This window comes from Canis lupus, chromosome 3 (assembly GCF_048164855.1).
Source record: "Canis lupus baileyi chromosome 3, mCanLup2.hap1, whole genome shotgun sequence".
In the NCBI taxonomy this organism is placed as follows: Eukaryota; Metazoa; Chordata; class Mammalia; order Carnivora; family Canidae; genus Canis; species Canis lupus.
Genome location: NC_132840.1, coordinates 89005833 through 89029234, shown reverse-complemented (window position 1 = coordinate 89029234; position 23402 = coordinate 89005833). Strand labels below are relative to the sequence as shown.

Sequence of the window (23402 nt, the reverse complement as noted above, 5' to 3'; positions counted from 1 at the left end):
TGAATAATGGAAAGCAATTAAGTTGAACAAAAGAGACAAAAAGAATTATGCAAAACAAGAATAGACTTAAGGATTCAGTAATTCCACCAAACATAATAACATTCACATTATAGAAGTTCCAGAAGAAGAGAGAGAAAAAGGAGCAGAAAATTTATTTGAAGAAATAATAGCTGAAAGTTTTCCTTACCTGGGAAAGGAAACAGATATCCAGATGCAAGAAGCACAGAGGACTACCAACAAAATGAATAAAAGCAGATTCACACCAAGACACATTACAATAAAAATGGCAAAATATGGGATCCCTGGGTGGCACAGCGGTTTGGCGCCTGCCTTTGGCCCAGGGCGCAATCCTGAAGACCCGGGATCGAATCCCACGTCAGGCTCCTGGTGCATGGAGCCTGCTTCTCCCTCTGCCTGTGTCTCTCTCTCTCTGTGTGACTATCATAAATAAATATAAATTTTTAAAAAATGGCAAAATATAGTGATAAAGAACAAAAAATTTCAAAAGCAGAGGACAAAATAAGAAAGTTACATAAGGCTATTATGGTGTTTTCTTTTGTTTTTGTTTTTGTTTTTTGTTTTTTGTTTTCAGAGACATTCCAAGTCAGAAGGGAGTGGTATGATATATTCAAAGTGCTGAATGGGAAAAGTCTGCAGCCAAAATTACCATCCAGCAAGACTATTATTCATAATAGGAGAGATAAAGTGTTTCCCAGAATAACAAAAATCAAGAGTTCATGACTACTAAACCAGTCCTGCAAGAAATACTAAAGAGGACTCTTTGAGTGGAAAAGAAAGAACAAAAATGACAGTATGAAGATAGGAAACACAGAAGCAGTAAAAATGAATATTTTTGTAAAATATCAGCCAAGAACTCACAAAATAAAAGGATGTAAAATATGACAAGATATAACTTAAACAAGGGGAGGAGTAAGGAATTGGTTGATGATCATCAATTTTTAAAATTAGTTCATTTATTTATTTGGGAGAGAAAGAGAGAGTGAGCATGAATGGGGAGAGGAGCAGAAGGAGAGGGAGAAGCAGACTTCCTGCTGAGCAGAGAAGCTTATGATGGGCTCAATCCCAGGACCCTGAGATCATGACCTGAGCCAAAGGCAGGCAGATGCTTAACCAACTGAGCCACCCAGGCACCCCTGATGATCATCAATTTAATATACACTGTTATATGCAGATGTTAATTACAAACCTAAAGGTAATCGCAAATAAAAACAGTAATATAGGTATGCAAAAAATAAAGAGAAGGATATCTAAGTAAAGAAAGCCAGAAAAATGGAAGTAAACCAAAAGAAGAAAGGATTAGAGAGCAATAAAAAAACTATGAAACAACTAAATGGAAATAAGTACATTTCTATCAATAATTGCTTTGAATATAAATGTGTTAAATGCTCCAATCAAAAGACATAAGGTGACAGAATGGATTAAAAAAAAAATCAAGATCCATCTATATGCTGCCTACAAGACTCATTTTAGACCAAAAGACACCTGCAGATTGAAAGTAAGGGGATGGAGAAATATCTCTCATGCAAATGGGTGTCAAAAGAAAGCCAGAATGCCACTACTTATATTAGACCAAATAGACTTTATAACAAGGACTATAATAGAAGACAAAGAAGAGCACTATATAATAATAAAGGGGACAATCCAACAAGAAGATACAGCAATTATAAATATTTATGTATCCCAAATGAGAGCACCCAAATACGTAAAACAGTTCATAACAAAACATAAAGAAATGAATTTACAATAATACAATAATAGTAGGGTATTATATCATCACCTCATTTACATGAATGGACAGATCATTTAAACAGTAAATCAACAAGCTAACAATGACTTGGAGAGACACACTGGAACAGATGGATTTAACTAATTCAGAATATTCCACCTTAAGACAACAGAATACACATTTTTTTCAATTGCATATGGGATATCCTCCAGAATAGATCAGATATTAGGCCACAAAACCAGCTCCAAGAAATTCAAGGAGATGAAAGTCACACTATGCATCTTTTCTGACCACAATGTTAAAAGGAGCTAAAAGTCAACCGCAAGAAAAAAATCCATACACTACAACAAATACCTGGAGGTTAAATAAGATGCTATTAAACAATGAATGAATCAACCGGGAAATAAAAGAATAAATTTTAAAAATACTTGAAACAAGTGAAAATGAAAACACAACAGTCCAAAACCTTTGGGATGCAGCAAAATTGCTCCTAAGAGGGAACAATATAGCAATAAAAGCCTACATCAGGAAGCAAGAAAAATTTCAAATAAACAACCTAACCTTTCATTTAAAAGAGCTAGGAAAAGAGTAATAAATGAAAGCTAAAACAAGCAGAAGGAAGGAAATAATAGAGTATAGCAGAAATAAACGATATAAAAACTAAACAAAATAAAAAAGCCAAAAAGCACACAGAACACACACACCCCATAGAACAGATCAATGAAACCAGCAGCTTATTATTGAAAAAATCAATAAAATTGATAAACTTCTAGCTGGATATATCAGGAAAAAAGATAAAGGACTCAAGTAATTAAAATTACAAGTGAGAGAGGAGAAATAACTAACACCATAGAAATATAAAGGATTATAAGAGAACATTATGAAAAACTACATGCCAATAGGACAACCTAGAAGAAATGGATAACATGGCACTATATACAGAAAAACCCAGAAAACTCCAAAAATGAACAAAAAAAGTTAGAACTATTAAACGAATTCAATAAAGTCACAGGATGCATAATTGATGTATAGAATTCTGTTGTATTCCTGTACGTCAGTAATAAAGTAGCAAAAAGAGAAATTAAGAAATTAATAGCAAGGGAAGTCCGGGTGGCTCAGCAGTTTATCACTGCTTTCAGCCCAGGATGTGATCCTAGAGACCCAGGATCGAGTCCCACGTCAGGCTCCCTGCGTGGAGTCTGCTTCTCCCTCTGCCTGTGTCTTTGCCTCTGTCTGTGTCTCTCATGAGTAAATAAATAAAATCTTTTTAAAAAAGAAATTAATAACAATACAATTTATAATTAAACAAAAATAATAAGATACTTAAGAATAAACCTAAGGAAACAGTTTTAAGACCCATACTCTGAAAACAATGATGAAAGAAATTGAAGATGATACAAAGATATGGAAAATATTCCATGCTCATGTATTGGAGGAATATTAAGTGTCTTTACTACTCAAAGCAACCTACACATTTAATATAATCCCTATGAAAATGCCACATGAGTATTTCTCACAAAGCTAAAACAAACAATCCTAGACTTTGTATGGAACCACAAAAGACTCTAAATAGCCAAAGCAACCTTGAAAAAGAAAAACAAAGTAGGAAGCTTCACATTTCTAGATTTCAAGTTACATTGCAATATATTAAAAATATATTACAAAACTATTCAAGTATATTACAAAACCTGTGATGAAAACACTATGGTACTGCCATGAAAAACAGACACATAGACCAAAAGAACAAAATAGACATCCCAGAAATTAATCCACAACTATATGGTCATTTAATCTTTGACTAAGCAGGAAAGAATATCCAGTGGGAAAAAGATAGTCTTTTCAACAAATGGTGTCGAACTGGATAGACACATGCTGAAGAATGAAATTTCTAGTTTTTGAATTTACTTTTGTGTATGGATTAATTCCTAGAAATATATAACCTATCAAAACTGAAACATAAAGAAAAAGAAAATTTGAATAGACCAATTCCCAGCAAAGCTGTTGAGTCAGTAATAAAAAAATTACCCCCCCAAAAAAGTTCAGGACCAGATGGCTTCATGAGTGAATTCTAGCACACATTTAAAGAAGTGTTAAAGTCTAGAAAGAGCTTTATGCTAATCAAAATAAGCCAGTAAGAGAAAGACAAATACCAAACGATTTCACTCATTTGTGGGATTTAAGAAATAAAACCAACAATCAAAGGGGAAAGAGAGAGAGAAAGGGTGAGAGATGGGCTAATAGGTGATGGGAATTAAGGAGTGCACTTGTGGTGAGCACCAGCAATGCATGGAAGTATTGTGTCCCTTGTGCACTTGAAACTAATATTATACTATACGTTAACTAAATAGAATTAAACATCAAAAATTTTAAAAGAATACATAAAAACTAAATACTTAATAAAAGGAAAAGAAATAGATATCTGGAAAAGGAGGCATAGAAATGGATGAGAAAGAGAAAAAGGAGGAAAGAGTAGAGACATAGACATGGCCTCAACCTTGTTAAGAAACATTTAAAAATTGTACAGATACCCAATTTGGGTCTTTCTGTTAGAAGATAATTCTTCCCGGGCAAGAAAGATAGGATGCACAAGCTGCTTGCCTGGTGTGCAACCCACTCTAGTGCTTTCACAAACCTCCTGGCATTAGAGACGCAGCAGGACTGCGCAGAACAGCAGATGCCAGAGCGATTCTGTTGACGTGGCCGTCTCAGCTCCCAGAGAAGACAACGTGGTGAAACCTAACAGACTGACAGGCATCGAAGGTTGGTAGACGTCCATCGTGTTAGCTCTGTGGGAAAGGACAAGATGCCCTTATAAGGGACAGTGGCTACCGAATCGGTGCTCTGCATTGATTTATTGAGTACCTACTGTGGGGAAGGCAGGAATCTGAGCCCGGGGAAGATTAGCAGAAATGGACAGGGAAACATCCAGCCCCTCAGAATTTCACAATTTACAATCACAATGATGAGTGAGGCCTTCCATTTGAGGCAGTTGAGGATGCTGTGGTATGGCACAAAGCAAGCAATATTCTTTGGCATCTAGGTGAGGGATAGTCAGGGACAATTTTTAGGGGAGACGGGATGACCTCGGAAGTCAAGGAATGGTTACACTTTGGTAGGTGAAAAGGGTGGGGGTTCAGGGTAAGGCAATACAGAGGCAGTAAAACTTGAAGGTGAAGGCCTGAAGGTACAAGGCCCGAGGCATGCTAGAGCAGCAGTACGTGGCCTGGTGTCATTGCGTTGGCAGCATTACAACATCTCGTCTCAAAGAATCAGATTTTAAAAGTATAGCCACTTTCATGGCCTGGAATGGCGTCTTGGAAAAGGACCCAAAGGAAAATTCATTAAATAGAGGCAGGTATAGGGTAAAAGCCACAGCTCTCTCAGCTGAAAAAGTCCTTTTTCCTCATTTACATACTTGAGCTTTCAATTTGATTCACTTTCTAATGTTTGTTTTTGTTTGTTTGTTTCCGTAACTAAGTTGACCCGCAGCAGAGAGAGCACTGGGCATTTGCGGCAACTGGTACAGGAGGCCGTTGTCCACGGATCTTCCACTGGTCCTTGAAGAAGAGTTATCCTGAGGTAAAAAACAAAATTACAGCAGCAGCCAAAAATGGAGTCACATCCTGAGACACTTTCTTCATGGTGTGCGTGACCCTGCAGGCTATGGCCAACTGGAACAGTCCAATGTTCCACAGGGGCTCTTCCATGAGAGTGATGAGGATAAGTGCAATTCCTAGTTCAGCTAACATTTCTTTCTAGTTCTTCCAAGGAGGTGTATGTTTGTGTGCATGTCCTCTCATTCTACCCTCCCTGCAACCTCTTTCATATATTTTAGTTTTTAACTTTAATATAGTTAACATAGATTGCAATATTAGTATCAGGTGTTCCGTGTATTCAAAGACTCTATACGTCACTCAGCACTCATTATGACAAGAGCAATCCTTAAATTTTATTTATTTATTTATTTATTTATTTATTTATTTATTTATTATTTTATTTATTTATTAATGAGACACACACACACACACACACACACACACACACACACACACAGAGGGAGGCACAGACACAAGCAGAGGGAGAAGCAGGCTCCATGCAGGGAGCCTGATGTGGGACTCCATCCGGGTCTCCAGGATCAGGCCCTGGGCTGAAGGATGCACTAAACCGCTGAGCCACCAGGGGTGCCCCTCACCACCTATTTACCACATCCCCCCCACCCCTTCCCCTTTGGTAACCACCAGTTTGTTCTCTATAATTGTCTGGTTCTTGGTTCGTCCATCTCTCCTTTTTTCCCCTTTGTTCTTTGCTTTGTTTGCTAAATTCCACATGTGAGTGAAATCCTATGGTATTTGTCTTCCTCTTACTGGCTTATTTTGATGAATGTCATAGTCTCCAGCTCAATCTATGATGTTGCAAATGGCAAGATTTCATTCACTTTATGGCTGAATAATATTCCATTGATATATATATATCACTCGTTCTTTATCCATTTATCTATTGACAAACCCCTGGGCTGCTTCCATAGCTTAGCTATTGTAAATAATGCTGCTATAAACGTAAGAATGCATATATCACTTAGAATTAGCATGTTTGCATTTTTTGTGTGAATATCCAGTAGTATGATTACTAGATCATACGGTTGTTCCATTTTTAACTTTTTGAGGAAGCTCCATACTGTTCTCCACAGTGGCTGTACCAGTTTGTATTCCCACCAATAGTGCACGAGAGTTCCTATTTCTCCATATCCTCTATAACATTTGCTATTCCTTGTGCTTTGATTTTGATCTATCTGACAAGTGTGAGGTGGTATCTCACTGTATTTTTGATTTGCATTTTCTAGATGATGAGTGAAGTTGAACATCTTTTTATGTGTCTGTCTGTGGATATCTTTATGGAGAAACATCTGTTCATGTCTTCTGCCCATTTTTTAAATTGGATTATTTTTATGGAATGTTAAGCTGTTTAGGTTCTTTATATGTTTTGGATACTAACCCTTCCTTTATCAGGTCTGCAATTTGCAAATATCTTCTCCCCTTCAGCAGGTTGTCTTTTAGTTTGGTTGATTATTTCCTTCACTGTGTAGAAGCTTTTTATTTTGGTGTAATCTCAAAAGTTTAATTTTGCTTTCCTCTCCCAATTCTTTAGGTTGCTTTTTGTAGTTCCTCTCTGTTCCTTCTCTTGCTTTCTTCTTTCATTATTAGTTAGCTTTCTTTAGTGAAATATTTGAATTCGTCCTATGCTCTTTATTTTTTGCATATCTATTACTGTTTTTTTCCCAAAGATTTTATTTATGTATTCATGAGAGACACAGAGACAGAGGCAGAGACACAGGCAGAGAGAGAAGCAGGCTCCCTGCAGGGAGCCCAATGTAGGACTCGATCCCAGGACCCCGGAATCACACCCTGGACTGAGGGCAGACATTCACCTGCTGAGCCACCCGGGAGTCCCTCTATGACTGTTTTTTAATTGGTAGTTACCATTTGGTTTATATGTAATATCTGCATACAGCAGTCTGTACTAAGCCAACGGTCACTTAATTGTGAACCTCTCCCCTCCCCCCCAATGTTTCTGATTTAGGTATCATATTTTACATCATGTTATTTTGTGCTTCTTTTGACTGATTTTTCCAGGTATGCTTAGTTAGTTAGCTATTTTTGCTTCTGTGCTTCCTATTTTTCTTTCTCTTATTTCTGTTTTTCCCCCCACTCTGCCGCAGAGTTCCCCTTAACATTTCTCATATTGCTGGTTTAGTGTCATGAATTCCTTTAACTTCTGTCTGGGAATCTCCTTATCTCTCCTTCTGTTCTGAATGATAGCCTCGGTTGTAGAGTATTCTTGGCTGGAGATTTTCCCTTTCAGGACTTTGAATATATTGTGCCACTGTCTTCTGACATGTAACGTTTCTGTTGAAAATATCAGCTGATAGCCTTATGAGGTGTCCTTTGTATATAACTGTCTTCTTTTCTTCTTGCAACATTTAAAATTTTTTCTTTTCATTATTTTTTGCCATTTTAATTACCATGTGTCTAGGTGTGGACCTCCTTGGGTTGAATTTATTGGAGGACCTCTGTACATTCTGGATCTGAATTCATTTACCTTCCCCCATCGGGGAAGTTTTCAGCTATTATCTTACCAAATACATTTTCTGTCCCTCTTTCTCTCTATAGTGCTTCTGAGATCCCTATAATATGAATGTTATTACATTTGATGATGTCACTTTCTCTATGCTTATTCTCCTTACACAGTATTTGTCTCTTATCTGTTCAGCTGGATTGCTTTTCCTCCAGGTCACTTATACATGCCTGCTTCCAGTAGACTACTATTTATTCCTTCTATTGTATTTGTAGTTTTGTTTATTGAGTTCTTTATCTCTGACATGTTATTTTTTATCTCTTTGCCAAAGGCCTCACTGATGTCCTCCACCCTTTTCTGAAATCCAGTGAGTATCTTTATAATAATTACTTTAAATTCTCTGTCAGGTGTTTTACTTATTTCTGTTTCATTTAGATCTCCTGTTGTGATTTTGTCCTATTCCTTTATTTGACATATATTCCTCTGTCTGCTCGTTTGGTCTATTTCTCAGTGTCTTTTCATGTGTGTTATCAAAATCAGCCATGTCTTCTGGCTTTATGAAGAAAGCCAGTGTCCCCTGTTCACCAGAACCTAGCACTTCAGAGAAGTTTCCTACATGTGTGGCTTGCATCCTGCTATTGTGTATGAGTCACTTTTTATTTCAGTCTGGATGTCTGCACTAATTTTCTGCCTATTGTGGGCTGTACTTGCTTTCTGTGGTATTAGTGAGACCCAGGCGAGCTGGCTCTAAGGTGGTATGATTGTAGGAGGGCCAGGGAGCAGAGTGGGAGTGTTAACAATGTTCATGCCTAGCTGCAGGTCCTAGGCCCAATCCCCCAAGCATGGTGGCCACTAGTGCATGGTGTACAACAGTGGTGGTGGCTGGGGTGCAGCATGCAGCAATGGTGGCAGTGGATGGGGGCCACAGATGCTGGGCAAGGTTCATGGAGCATTAACAAAAAGGCTTCTCTGCCACAATATCTGTGGGAGAAACTTGTGGTGAGGTTTTGGTCTGTTTGCTTACTTGTTTTTTCTTCTTTGCCTTAAAACTTGAAGAGTTTTGTGATTGAGATCCTATGGTGTGTAAAATTGCAATTCTCAGATTCAGTAATAATCTGTGTTTAAGCCAGTTGTTTACTGGACCACATAACTCCATAACATCCGCATCAATCTGGGGACTTCTTTGGGTTAACATTTCATCATGTGACTTCCCTGTGCCTCTGTGTCCCTTCAGTGAACTGCAGACTACTGGAACTTGACTCTAATGGGTGTGGACTATGGTGTGGAGTGAACTGATGGGAAAGAAATCAATGCTGAATGTACCGGTTGTGACTTTGGGGTCTTGAAACTGTGATGAGCAGGGAACGAGAGTGAGCCAGTAGCTTGTGCTAGTTCTGGGGTAGTCCTTATTTCCTCATGAAGATGATGCTGACTTGGGTGCAGTTAGAGAGTCAAGTACCAGAGATTCCATAAATTTGGCAAGAGCAGAGGGTATGGAAGGTTAAAGTAGCTGCAGCAGCAGCAGCAGCACGTGTTGTTATAAAGCATGAAAAAAATAACTTTATATAAGCCCTTATAGTCCTTTCTAGTCCCCAAATGAGCATAAAAGTGACAAGGATGAAATGGCAAACTGGAAAGTGTGTGATACAGCCATGAGGTTTCTTTCCCTGACACTCCCTGAGATATTGTTTGCTGTCGGTAATAGACATGATCTAAAGCACTCTTTTGCCCCTTCAGGTATTATCAGTTATCATTTCACAAAGAAATAAATCTGCCAGCACAGAGAATCCCCAATGGTCTTAATAGAATAAACCCATTGACACTCTTCCCTAACCTTCTCTTACCCTTGAAGCATTTCAAATGCTTTTAGTTTTTCTCACTTGTCTCAAATACAGAGATGTAGCATGAGGAAAAGGAACCATCATGGCCTCTTTCTTATATGTTTACAGAAATTGGTAGAGTGTGGGCAAGAAAGTGGGATAGCCAGAAACTGAAGGCAGGGGAAACAGGAGGAGGAAAGAGGGGAAGGGTGGAAGGGAGAGAGGTGAGTGAAGGGGGAGAAAGAAGAGATAGTGTTGGAGAGAGGAAGGATGAGGAGAAAAGAGAGACGAGGAGAGAAAAAAATGGAAAGGAGAGAATTTTTTTGTGAAACGCACATAATACCCTCAAAAAAATGGGGATGAAGATAAAAGCAATTTTAGTGATATTCAAGATTAAAACCTCTACAAGAATGCATAATAAAAGCATTAACAATTCCAGACCCCCCACCCCCCCCATAGAGGAGCACAGCCCCTCCAGGCCAGCACTAGTCCCTGCCTGCTTGTTCCCCGGCCCGAGGCCCACCCCCAGTGCACTTGTATGCAGCACATTCACGGTGTGACTGAGTCTCTGGGACAGAAATCCTTCACTCTTCACAAAAGAACATCTTACATCGATGGAGCTTCCATTCCTTGGCATTTGTTTGGAGTTTTATTCAATAAGGGGGTCACTCTAGGAAAAAGCAGTCTCACCCCACGTGCCCAACTTACCTTCATAAAGCTATTTCATGAAATGATGTGATTCACAAAAGATGTTTAAATTGTTTTGAGACTGAATTTACCAAAATGTTCAATGATGTCATGTGGTCTTTCATAGGCTTAAGAGTAGTTGTCTCTCTCATAGCCACAAGTGCCTGGAAGATGTGCAGACCTGCATCCCTCCACGGTGACTCAGTGTACATTCTGAGCCCGTATCCTTTGGTTGATTTTTTTCTGAGAGACCACGAGAAAACCTGTCCAGGTTAAGATTTATCTAATCTTAATCATATCCACCTCCATAGGAATCTGGGTAGCAGTAGACTAGGAAACTCCAGAAAGCTGAGGACAAGAGGCAAATGTCCCAGGTGAGAAATGAGTGAAGAGGAGAGTGGAAGGAAGGCAGTTTCCATGGAGGGTGACCATGCAGTCCCACCTGCAATGTCATCAGTCTGCTAGTGCATAATTTACCCCCCCGCCGCCATGCTGGCTGCATCGAGGTGCCCGGAATCTCTGCGTGGGCAGGGAGCCAAAGGTGAAAAATTGATACTTGCTCCTCATCTTCTAACTGACAGGAAGGATCTGAACAGGGGTAAAATGGTTTCAGGACGTTCTTTACTCACCTTGCCTAAATTTCTATCAATAGCCAACCAAATCCCTAGAAGTGCCCTATCTTCAATTATCCACTGAGAGTCTGGGGTCTCCAGCAGAGTAACTCTCCACAAGAGCTCAGAGTAAGCTAATCTTGTCCCCAAGTGGGGAAATCATGGGGCAGACTGTTAGAAGGTTTTCTAAGAAGACTCCAGAACCATGTTTAGGATAGGTGGATGGAGGTGAAGACTGAATATAGGAAAACAAGATATCAACAGGAAACCTTGTCTGCTGTAACCGGAGTGGGGCCATCTTTCCAACAATTACATCGTTCCCCGGTGTCATGCTGCAAAGCACTGTCCAGGGCTTCAGATTACCAGTTCTATTTCTTCCTTTTCTAGTTCCTACGCCCACTTCTCACCTTCCCAGAAAGAGGGAAGGGCAGAGGTCATCTCACAGATGGCTGGGTGATTGCCTGACTGTACCTGGTACAGTTTCATAAAAGCTCCTGGGCCCTGAAGTGTTCCTTTCATGAGGCCAGCTGGAGGGAAGTGCCTGGATGTCCATCTCACAGACAGGCAGCTGTCAGAGAAATTGTGCAGCCCTGCTCCACAGCTTTCTCCAGTCTCATCCAGCCACATCTGCTATCTAACCAAGACTAGTAGGAAACTTCAGAAGGTGAGAGACTCACTGTTCTCCTCTTTCCTTGACATCCTCATCCCATTTAGCCTGTGCCAGGCTGAAGATCACCTTTCAGAATCACTGAGAGACCGTCCACTCTCCTTGATGAGGCATTTTCCTCCACAAGTGAAACAAAGACCAATTTCCTTCAGAAACTTGGAGGACTGTGCCGAGTCTCAGCCAAGTGTGTGAATTTAGGCTGCGCTTATTGACCTCATCTGAGTCCAATGGGCCCAAGCTACTACAGGGGAGCTCCCCTCTCCGAATGCCAGGAGACTAGTCCCTTAATCAGCACCCAGTCACTAGAACTGCTCACTGACATGAGCTCAGACTCTAGCACCTCCCAGGAGGGAGCCAGGTCCCTTGCCTTACCTGAGTGTTATCCCTTCCACTGCCAGCAGACTTCTTCCTCTCCATTAACTCCACTCCAGGGATGTTAATTATTACCATAGAAATTGTATAGAGAAGTAACAAAAACAACACAAAACTAGAATGTATATGGAAGTCAAGTGAGAGACATGCGTTGCTATTTAAAAAGAAAAAAACGTGTACATAAAACTACCAACTTGAACAGTTACTTACGTCTCCTAGAATTCTACTTCTCTGGTCCCTAAGTGTGAACATATGATGCGGTTCTGAAATGTAAATGGGCTTCTGAGAGGGATTTTGTTTTTCTTACTAAAGCAGTTGACATTTTTGCTCCTGTCTGCTCTTCTTCATGCTTTAAGAACAGATAAAATGTTGCAGGTACAGCTACAAACCTAAGAACAAAATTTATGGGACTTTAGTTTGATGTCATGGAACTAACTCCAAGATGACAACCTGACACTGGTTGTTATAATTCCAAAAGTATAATGATGCAGGGGAAAATGATTTTTAAGCTACGATGTGCTAAGTGTGGGGTGTGACAGTTCATGATGTTATTAGTATGATTCTATTCTAAATTATTTTAAGGATATCACATGATGTTTAGTGTGGTTGGTAGAGATAGATCTAATTCTTCCGATTATATCTCAATTGGTATCTGTGATCAAATCAGCCCTAAGACCTACATCTATTAACTCCCCGTGTAGTGTGATTTTCCTGGGGAAAGAAATTAGGTGGTTAAGATTGTAGCAGGCAGATATAAAATACAAAATTATCTATGAGAGAATATAATTTTAAAGAATAATGTGCATAGCTTTAGAAACAAGCCAGTAAAATCAAAGTGGAGTTTTAAGAAAAGAAGGGAATTTGTCACCTGAAGACTCAAACTTTCCTTCTCCATTACCTCCGTCACCCCGACACTGCCTCCCGCCCTTTCTTTTCACCACCTCCAAACACACAAGGCTTCCATCTCCACGTCTCCATGTCTCCACGTCTCAACCACCTCAATCACCCCGACCCTGACAAACACTGCCTCACTTCCAAAACCGCCATCAACACAGCCCCATCTCCCATATCCAATCTCTCCCACTATCACCACCAACTGACCCACCATCTCCTCTGTTCCTCCAAACCATCACATCAAAATCACCTCCTCCCCTCCAACACCTCCATCTACCATGATTCTGACCTCTTTCCATGCAACACCTCCATCATGCCAACTACTCCCTCACCTCTGCCACTTCACCACCTTTAACAGGCCAGCCCACCTCTCACTACATCTATTACAACCCTGTATTCACATCTTCCCCTTCATAACTGCAATCACAATACCACAGCTTCCTGCCTTCATCCCAGCAGTGCCATCACACCAACTTAGACTCCCATTTCCTTCCCTTGAGTAGCACCATCCATGAATACTCCCCTCCTCCCCTCCACCACTTCCGTCCTACCAACACACCTCTCATTGCTGCACCTTCATCACTGGAAGCACTCAACTCTTAATTTCATATGCTTCCCTCCATCAGACCAAGACTAATTCCCACTACCTCTTCTGCATGACCATTACCACACCACCACATCTCTACATTCTCTTTTCCTCCACCTCCAATATTCCAAAGCTACCTCCTACTGCCTCATCTCCACCGAATCCACCACACAAAACTGATTCACATCTTCTCCCCTCCACAACCTCCATCATAGCAGCCTGCTTCCTATTTCTTCCCCTCTACCATGGCCATCATGCCTAACCAGATTCTCACCTCCTTTCCTCTACCTCCATTATCACAGCAACCCTGACTCCTACCTCCTCCCTGGGGCGGGGGGGGGGGGGGAGGATCATACATAGAAATTCTATCTAGAGGTACATGATGATACCAATCTTGTATCCCCTCTCCTTCTTTCTACCACATCCATCACACCAAACCAGGCTTTCATTTCTTACCCTCTACCTCCATCACCAAATCTAGGTCCAATCATCTCATCTCTACCTCCTCTATCATATTAAACCACTTCCTTTCCTCTTCCTTCCAATATCCAACATACTGGATTTTTGTAAAGTCATCTCTACACCCAGTGTGGGGCTTGAACTTATGACCCTGTGATCAAAAGTCACATGCTCTACCACCTGGGCCAGCCAGGTGCTCCACATCCATGTACTAATCTCACCCTTCTACCACTCCCATCATACCAACACTGACATTCATCTACTCTCTTCTATAAATCCAACCAAACCACCTACTACCTCATCCCCTCCACCAGCTCCATAATAACAGCACTGTTGCCCATTGCTTCTCCTCCTGTCCTCCATCCCACAAACACCATTTCTCTACTCCTGCATTATACCACTGCTATCATTCTAAACATGGATTAGGAGGTGTGAATCAGAGTGGGTATGATAGAGGTGGACTCCATAAGAGATGGGGGATTGCTGGGGATCCCTGGGTGGCTCAGCAGTTTGGTGCCTATCTTTGTCCCAGAGCGTGACCCCAGGATCCAGGGATCAAGTCCCCCATTGGGCTCCCTGCATGGAGCCTGCTTCTCCCTCTGCCTGTGTCTCTGCCTCTCTCTCCCCCTCTGTGTCTTTCATGAATAAATAAATAAATATTTTTAAAAAAGAAATGGGGGATTTCTGATGTGTTGGAAGTCATGGGAGGGGTGGGAGTCAGAATTGATGTGATGGAGTGGTGGGATGATAATCTGTGGCATGTAGAATTTGTGTAATGAAGGCCATTTAGGGGAAAAGGTGGCCTTTAGAGTTGGAGTAATGAAGGTATGGAATAAGGGGGTTGGAATCTGATTTAGCATCTTGGTGTTGTGGAGGAGACGACATGGCAGGCAGGTTGATATGAGTGTAGGTAGTAGAGGGCTTACAGGATTGGTAAGATGGAGATCATAGTGGAAAGAAGTCATGTTTGAGGTTATGACATTGATAGAGGGGAGGTGGTAAGAAGTGGATCATCTTATGAAAGCAGTGGGAGAAAGGGAGAGGCAGTATTGATATGAGATGGCTTGGAGGGCAGGGGGTGGGGTTCTGGGTTGTTGGGATGGCAGTCATGGAGGGCAAAGGTAGGATCACAGTTGGCATGATGGTGCTAGTAGAGGTGGCCTGTAGGAAGGCGCTGGGTGAGAAGGAGTTTGTGGACAGGAAAGAGGTAGCAGACAGGACTTATGACCTCTTTATCTCCAGGTATATATGTGGCAGACGTATAAAACTGAACGTACCCAAACAGAACTGACCCCACGAAATCTATCCTTCCCTGCTCTTCCTCATCTCTCTAAAAGAACTGAGCCAGAAAGGGCTAGAAGCATCTAAGACCAAAATTCTAAGTCAGACTTGATTCTTCATTTTATTTCATATCCCACATTTAGTTCATTACAGATTTTCTTCACAGTTTTTCTACAGTCCGTCACGAATCCATCCATTTCCCCTCCATCTTTACTACCACCAACTCAAGCTGATCAACCATTATCTCTGACCTAGATGAGACCTTGGCCCCATCAACCTTTGCCACCCCTCTTCTCCTCCTCCAGAAGAAAAAAAAAATATATCACTCAATGGTAGAATGATCTTTGTAAAGTATAGGTCAGGTCATAGCACTTCACTACTTATAAGCTTCAAAGGCATTCCCCATAGAATACAGCGTGGGATTCTCTATGACCTGCTCTTGACCCACCTCCTAACTCCCTCACTCCGTTTTAGCTGTTCTGACCCTCTTGATGCGTTTGTACTTGCCAAGCTGTGTCCAGTCTCAGGAACCTGGACTTGCTGTTCCTCTGCCTGGAGTCCTCTTCCCTGTTATTGCAAGGCTGACCCACCAGTTGGACTTTGACTGAGATATGCCCTATTAAATAATGGCACTTAGAAGGTGCTTCATATTCTCTCACTTGCTTTATATATTTTTTTGGTAATTTTTATAACACTTGTCATTATCTCAAATTATTTTATTCACTGAATTGCTTACTACTATAAACTGAATTGTGTCCCTTCAACATTCATAGATTGAAGCTCTAATAGTCTACAGTTGGAAATAAGGTTTTTCAGTGCATTTAAGGTTAAATGAGGTCGTCATAAGCATGGGATCCTAATCAATAGGATTGATGGATTTATAAGAAAAGTAAGAGAGACAGGGATCTCTCCCTTTCCCTGCACACATGCACCAAGTAAAGGCCTTGGTGAGGACATAGTGAGAAAGTAGCTGTCTATAAGCTAAGAAGAGAGCTCTTGCCAGGAGCTTAGACTTCTAATCTCCAGATCTGTGAGAAGTAAATGTCTGCTGTTTAAGCCTCCCACTCCATAGTATTTTTTTAAGATTATTTATTTATTCATGGGAGAGAGAGAGAGACAGACAGACAGAGAGGCAGAGACACAGGCAGAGGGAGAAGCAAGCTCCATGCAGGGAGCCTGACATGGGACTCGATCCCAGGACCTCAGGATCACGCCCTGGCCCGAAGGCAGGTGTTTAAACCACTGAGCCACCCAGGCTGCCCCTCCATAGTATTTTGTTATGGCATCCCAAGGAGACTAGTACACTTATGTATTTACTATCTGTCTCCTCCCCACTGAAAATAAATGACATAAGGTCAGTGGCTTTAAGCACTCAATGCTGAGCCCCAGTGCCTAGAACAGTAGCTGGTACAGAATCCATGCTCAACATATGCTTAGTGAATAAGAGAAATAATGCCTGAATGGACACTGCAGGAGCTGTTTGTGATCTACCCATTTTTAAAAGTTTTATTTAAATTCCAGTTAGTTAACAGAGTGTAATATTAGTTTCAAGTGTAGGATATAGTGATTCGACGCTCCCATACTACACCTGGTGCTCATCACAATAAAGGTCCTGCTCAATACCCATCACCTATTTAATCCACTCCTCTCCTCTACCTCCTCTCCAGTAACCATCAGTTTGTTCTTTATAGTTAAGAGTCTGTTTCTTGGTGGAAGAGGTGGAAACCTCTTTCTCCCACATTTTTATTGGTTTTATTTCTTAAATTTCACATGAGTGAAATCATATAGTTTTGGTCTTTTTCTGATGGATTTATTTCTCTTAGCATAATACTCTCTAGCTCTCGCCAAGTCATTGCAAATGGCAAGTTTACATTCTTTTTATGGCTGAGTCATATTCCATTTCCATTCATCAGTCAATGGACATTTGGGCTCTTTCCATAATTTGGCGATTGAAGATGATGCTGCGAAAATATCAGGGTCCATGTAACCCTTCAAATTAGTATTTTTGTATTTTGGGGATAAATACCTAGTAGTTGCTGGATCATAAGGTAGTTCTATTTCTAACTTTCTGAGGAAACTCCATACTGTTTTCCAGAGAAAAACGTACCAGTTTTCAGTCCCACCTGTTGTTAAGAGGCTCCCCTTTCTCTGAAGCCTCATCAACACCTGTTGTTTCTCATGGTGTTGATTTTAGCCATTCTGACAGGTGTGAGGTGATATCTCATTGTAGTTTTGATTTGTATTTTCCTAATGATGAATCATGTTGAACATCTTTTCATGTGTCTGTTGGCCATCTTGACCTATACATTTTTAAGATAAAGAATCTAAAGTCCAAATCAGCTGGTAAGTAGCATTGCTGGGCTCAAATCTCTGAGCCCCCGCATAGCGCTCACATCAGCTACAACCACCACTTCCTCTAAAAGAAATTGATGCAAATGTAAATTCAAATACTACTTTTAACAGTATGACCATTTTTTTTTTTTTAGTTTATTTGATCCTCAGAACTCCAGGGTTGCCAGAAGAATATTATATTTAATTTAAATAATAAAGAAACCTAGGCTCTAAGCAGTTCTGATGTTACCAAGACTATTCAAGTCAGGCAAGCCAAATCTCAGTCTTTCATAGCCATGAACATTCTGTCTTTGCTTCTTGAAAGTAATTGAAAGAGAGTCAGGGAGGAGCAGGAAGGCAGGTGTTGCCTTCCCACTTAAAAACTGATGAAAATATACTTTGAAATGTATAATGACATAGAGGAGGGTGAGGTGATCATCCTGGAGGGAGGCAGGCCATGGTCTATGAGCAGTTCCTGATGTAGGAGATAGAGTTTTCAGGAATATCAGCAGCCTGGATTCCAGGATCTATCTGTGACCAAAGCAAACCCAGCCTTTCTGGACCTTTGCTTCCCAATACTAAAAAGGAAATCTTGACACTATTTCCTGCCCAAGCTACTATTTGGCCCTATCCCTCTTTCATACCTCCCTTCAGGGACAGCTGGAAGGTTGCCCTGAACTTGAGTCCAGCCCCCTGGCCAGGACTCCCCTATGCCTACCTCCCCAGAGGTAGAGCCTTTCCTGGCCTCTGGCCTGGATGAGGGACATGGGCCTGCAGGAGAAGAGAGATTGATCATGGCTTCAGCTTTTCTTCTCTTTGATCGGAAGCCTGCCCTGGGACATTTTATCAGGACTTTTGACCCCAGACATCCATCTTTCTACAAACCCAGCTGCTCCCTGCACCCTATCCCTAGCCCACCCTGGCACAACCCTAGAGAAATATCCTACAGGATCTGAAATTGCAGAATGGCATGCAGTGAGGAAAGCACACAGCATGGCCTCTACAGCGCCCTGGCACACAGGAAACACAGAAGACCCACGGCCACTTCCCAGTTTTGCTGAAGCAGAGCAAAGAAGTCTATGGATATTCTTGGAGGTGTCGAATCTGCAAAGTGAGGGGCTGTTACCAGGGGATAGTATTCCCTTTGAACTGGAAGGTAGAGCTTCAGAGTATGTAGCACACACTCCCCACAAAAATTTCTTTTTTCTACAAGCATAAGTAATCATTTAAAGTGGAAGAATAATTCTTCTCTGATTATTAATTATAAGGAAGCTGATATACAACTTAGATTAGATTTTTTAAAAGATGTACAATATCCTTGTTCAATGTTTATTTCTCAGAGTCTTGAAACGCCACCAGCTAGTGTCCGGTGTGCATGGTAGGATAAGGTGCATGTTCACCTGCAATGTTATCTTGCAGGTGGATGCTTCCCGAGAGTGCATATGCAGCTCCTGAACGGAGTGATGTGAGGTTCAAGAGCTTGGTGCAGAGCCTTAGGAGCAACTTCCTATAGACCTTTAAGAAGTTACTTTTCATGGTGATCTGGGCTGTCAGCAGCCTCCAGGTACATGCTCATCTCCTCCGATTAGCTCTTGCACAACATGCCCCACTCTCTGCACATCTTCCACTTTTATTTGTAAAATAGAAAACTAGATTTCTGTCTCATGAGGTTTCAAACCCAAAAGACAAAAAGGATTGTTAATGCCCAGCCTCACTTCATTACATGTCCCACACCCTGGGGCAAACAGAGAAGAAATCCAATGACTTCCCAGTTAGTCTTGTTCAGTCAGGGTAGAGTGTTCTTCCTCAAAATAGTCTTTTCTCTTCTATCCTTTATACAAAATTAAAATGACATTATGTATTTTTTTAAGATTTTATTTATTCATCACACACACACACACACACACACACACACACACGAGAGAGAGAGAGAGAGAGAGAGAGAGAGACAGAAAGGCAGAGGGAGAAGCAGGCTCCCTGTAGGGAACCGGATGCGGGACTTGATTCCAGAACTCCAGGATCACGCCCTGAGCCGAAGGCAGATGCTCAACTGCTGAGCCATCCAGGCATCCCTGCATTCTTTTATTTTGTAAAGGATTTTTATTTCTTTATTTGAGAAAGAAAGAGCAAAAGCATGAGCAAGGAAGGGACACAGGGAGAAGCAGACTACCCAAGGAGCAGGGAGCCAGAGATGGGACTCAGTCCCAGGACTTCTGGATCATGATCTGAGCCAAAGGAAGATGCTTAACTGACTGGGCCACCCAGGCACCCTGTAGTCTTTCAAATTCTGTTTGTTGAATCAAGTTGAATTCAAGACTGTTCTGAGAGTATCTATCCTTTTTTTCCCCTAGAAGACATATAGTTTGAAAATAAAATGGGCAAGCCTTGGAGATACACTTAAAGTGCGTGATAAGACGAAGGGAGTGGTGAGCAAGAAATTCTACATGTCTGCCTCAAGGAACTGGTTGGATAACGGAAACATTTACTGAGATAACAAAGACTATGTAAGAACAGGTTGATGAGAGAAGAATAGCATTTGGAACATTTGTTTTTGGATCCCAGTGGGCCATTGCAGTGAAGCTGTCATGGTAACAGTCTGTTGCTCCCAAGAGAGGTCTGGGCTGGAGGTGGGGATCTGCATATTGTGTTGGCACATGGACGGTCTAGATGCCACGGTGGGGGTGAGCTCGCCAGGGAGAGAGGTTGGCTGCGTAGCTGTCCTCCTGAGAATGTTTTGCAGAGCTCAAGATGCCCTTAGGGAGGCTGACGTCCCCTCTAACCCTCGAATAAAAGTATGCATTGTTTTAACATACCTTTCACTCCAGCTTGTAGGGTTATGTGGGTAATAATGGCTTCCTTGTTTCAAATTGATTTGTGAGAAATAAGAGGTAGATTTATGTAAAGAAACCATTTTCTTTTAAGATTTTATGTATTTATTCATGAGAGACATAGAGAGAGGCAGAGACACAAGCAGAGGGAGAAGCAAGCTCCGTGAAAGGAACCTGATGTGGGACCCACCCCAGGACTCCAGGATCACACCCTGAGCTGAAGGCAGACACAATCACCGAGCCACCCAGGCATCCTGAACCAATTGTTTTTAAAGCTGATGGTCCACACCTAGCTGCAACATCATTTTATTGATATATTTATTTTTAAATCTCATTTAAAGGGCAGTTTAAAGCTTACTATATAATCACATCTGCATACAGTGTTCTATTTCAGATCGTGTGAATTTGGTAACTCAGAACAATCTATATGCATTATATAAAAATCACTAACTAGATAATTGCAAATTTAAGTAACTCTGCTTTCTTGATTATAGAAACATTTTTAGATTATCTCTTCTAAACGTAGTGGGAATAATAAAATTATTAGTAGTATTGGGTAGAGTTAGATTTGGTATTTGTATAAAGACTCCCATCCTCAAGTACTCTGCTGCTTGGTCACTCACACACTGTCATTAGCCAGGCAAACACAGTCGCTCTTGCCTGCTTTGTCCAAAACACTCTTGGTGACAGGCAGTCTCCATATCTCCTTCCTCTTCTATCTCTCCTTCTTTGTGCATTTTCCCTTACAGAGTCCAAATCTCATTCATTTTGGTTTGTTCAAAACTAACTAGCAACTCTCCACCTCAGCTGTTCCCCCACCTAACACAGCATCCCATTTTCATGTTCAACTTTATAAATAATAAGTGAAAAAAAGATTTCTAATTTCTAACCATACCAAAATCCGAAGTTATGCATCTTATGGTATGGTTAGTCATTACAATGGCCTTACTTTTGTCATCCTTGTCATAGACTAATGTGGCTGTATCAACTGTCTAAATGGAAATATTTGCATCTCCAGCCTCATTCTTTTACATCCTCCAGAGTCAAAAAAGAAACAGATATTAAAACACAGAATATATAAATATATTAATTCAGCACAACAAGTGTAAGTGGTGAGCATCCAGCCCACCATAGAACCCATCAGATGTGTCTGAACAAATGCTATAGCTTCCACTGTTCTCTCAGGAATCATCCTGCTCAACAGTCTCTTCCTTCAAGCTCAGGAGACTCTAAGAGACACAGCTCAAAAACTACATAACAGGAAAACAAACAGAACTAGGTCTGTTTGATGAGAGAAGGTATGTCATCTCCCTGAGCCTCAATGTCTTCATCAGTGATGACCTGTGCAGTTGGCACCAGCGTCCTGGCGCTACCACGGGGAGCTCTGTTTGGTAGGTCTAGAGCAAGCTTCAGCAGCTGCATATTGAAAATCTCCACAGTGATTGCAATGCCCCCTAGATCGATAAACATTGGTTTGATTCAGTACTTCTCAAATGTTATTGTGCAGATTCTAATCCGGTATTTCTAACATAGAATCTAAATTCCACATTTCTAACAAGCTCTAAGAAGTGCTGACGCTGCTGGTACATGGATCGAAATTTGAGCATCAAGGTTCTAGATGTTTCTAAACGTTGCATATCAGAACCATTCAAGTCTTCCTGTGTTCAATAAGATCCATGGGACTATAAGTAGAACCTCTGTCCTAGCCAAGTTACATTAGTGTGACCCACGCTGGCTCATTATTCAGGTGGTGTTCCTATGCGATATGATTAATGACCCAAACACTGTAAAAGGTTAGAGTTCATTAATTCAAATTACATTGACAGTGGTGAGACTGTCATTGGTTCCTGGGACTCAGTTTCCCAGAGCTACTATAGTTCTTTAACCTGATGATCCTTGTTTTCAACTTATTTTTTTTTTAATGTTCAATCTTATTCCAAATAAATCTATTTTTTATTTGTCAAAGTATCTTTCTCTCACCTACAACTAAAGAGGCTTAACTGATATTTCTGTATGTAAATATATAACTTCCCAGAATTACACACAACCTACATTTTAGTATAGTTTTCTTGCAGTGATATGGTGGTAAACTACCTACCTTATCTCACATCTCTGTTCCAACCTGGAATTCCAAGTCTTAGAGAACATACCTGTCATTTACTTCTGTTTATATATTTCTATTTGATTCTGCATAAAGAAGTTCTCTAAGTCAGGATGTTGATTAAATGATTCTACAGAAAAGGTAAAAACTTCTGCCCAAGCTGACTCTTACTTCTTAGAAGGATTGGCTGAAGTTAAACTGTGAAGCAAGCAATGTGTGATTAGCATTTTCTTCTTCCTCTTCAAGCTCTTTGTTCACCTGTTTTTATCTCTAATCTCCTCAACATTCACCCTGTGGGGACATATAGATCAAGTATATTCCAAAGACTTTCACCAAAGAACCACTTTCCTGTCTGACTCTCAGCCCTCCTATCTGCTTTGTAATATAACAATAGACAATGAAGAGCCGAAAGTTGACATCAATGGCAAATTATAGTTCAATAAATACTTGAGGCTTTTGTTCTATACTAGAGATGGAAACCAACAGTGGGTTTTATGCACATGTGCCAGTATTGGTTAATGTGCAGGACAAATGCAAGACTTGCTTCTCTCTTCCCTCCCATCTTGCTTCAACATCTCTCTCACCCACCCCCACACACATACACTAATTACTCCCTACGGATGAGTCAGTGTGGCAACAATGGCTACTACATCTTCTATCTCACATGCTCTCCTTACCAGGAGATCTTGGCATCCTAACCATGGAATGATGATGCTCCTTTTCCTCCCTCAAATGTGACTGGGTCTTGGTGACCACCTTGACCAATGGAGTGCAGTGAAAGTGACACAATTTGACTTCCAAGACTAGCACATAAAAGTGATACAGCTTTATCCTGGTTCCCCTGGAATGTTTGTGCTTGGAAACCAGACACTATGATGTGAAGGAACCAAGAAGCCACATGAAGAGGCCACATAAAAGTGACCTGGCCAATTATCCCATCTGGGGT

General features: G+C 41.0%; 1 long non-coding RNA gene across 1 annotated transcript in view; it reads left to right on the top strand.

The window, feature by feature from the left end:
• The first annotated feature begins 4374 nt into the window (after window positions 1-4374).
• The window catches only part of LOC140625734 (uncharacterized), a 31500-nt gene continuing 12472 nt past the window's right edge, over window positions 4375-23402 (top strand). The window contains exons 1-3 of the long non-coding RNA XR_012025066.1: window positions 4375-4507; window positions 5226-5326; window positions 8151-8186. This is a non-coding gene — a long non-coding RNA (uncharacterized lncRNA). The remainder of the gene's footprint in view (window positions 4508-5225; window positions 5327-8150; window positions 8187-23402) is intronic.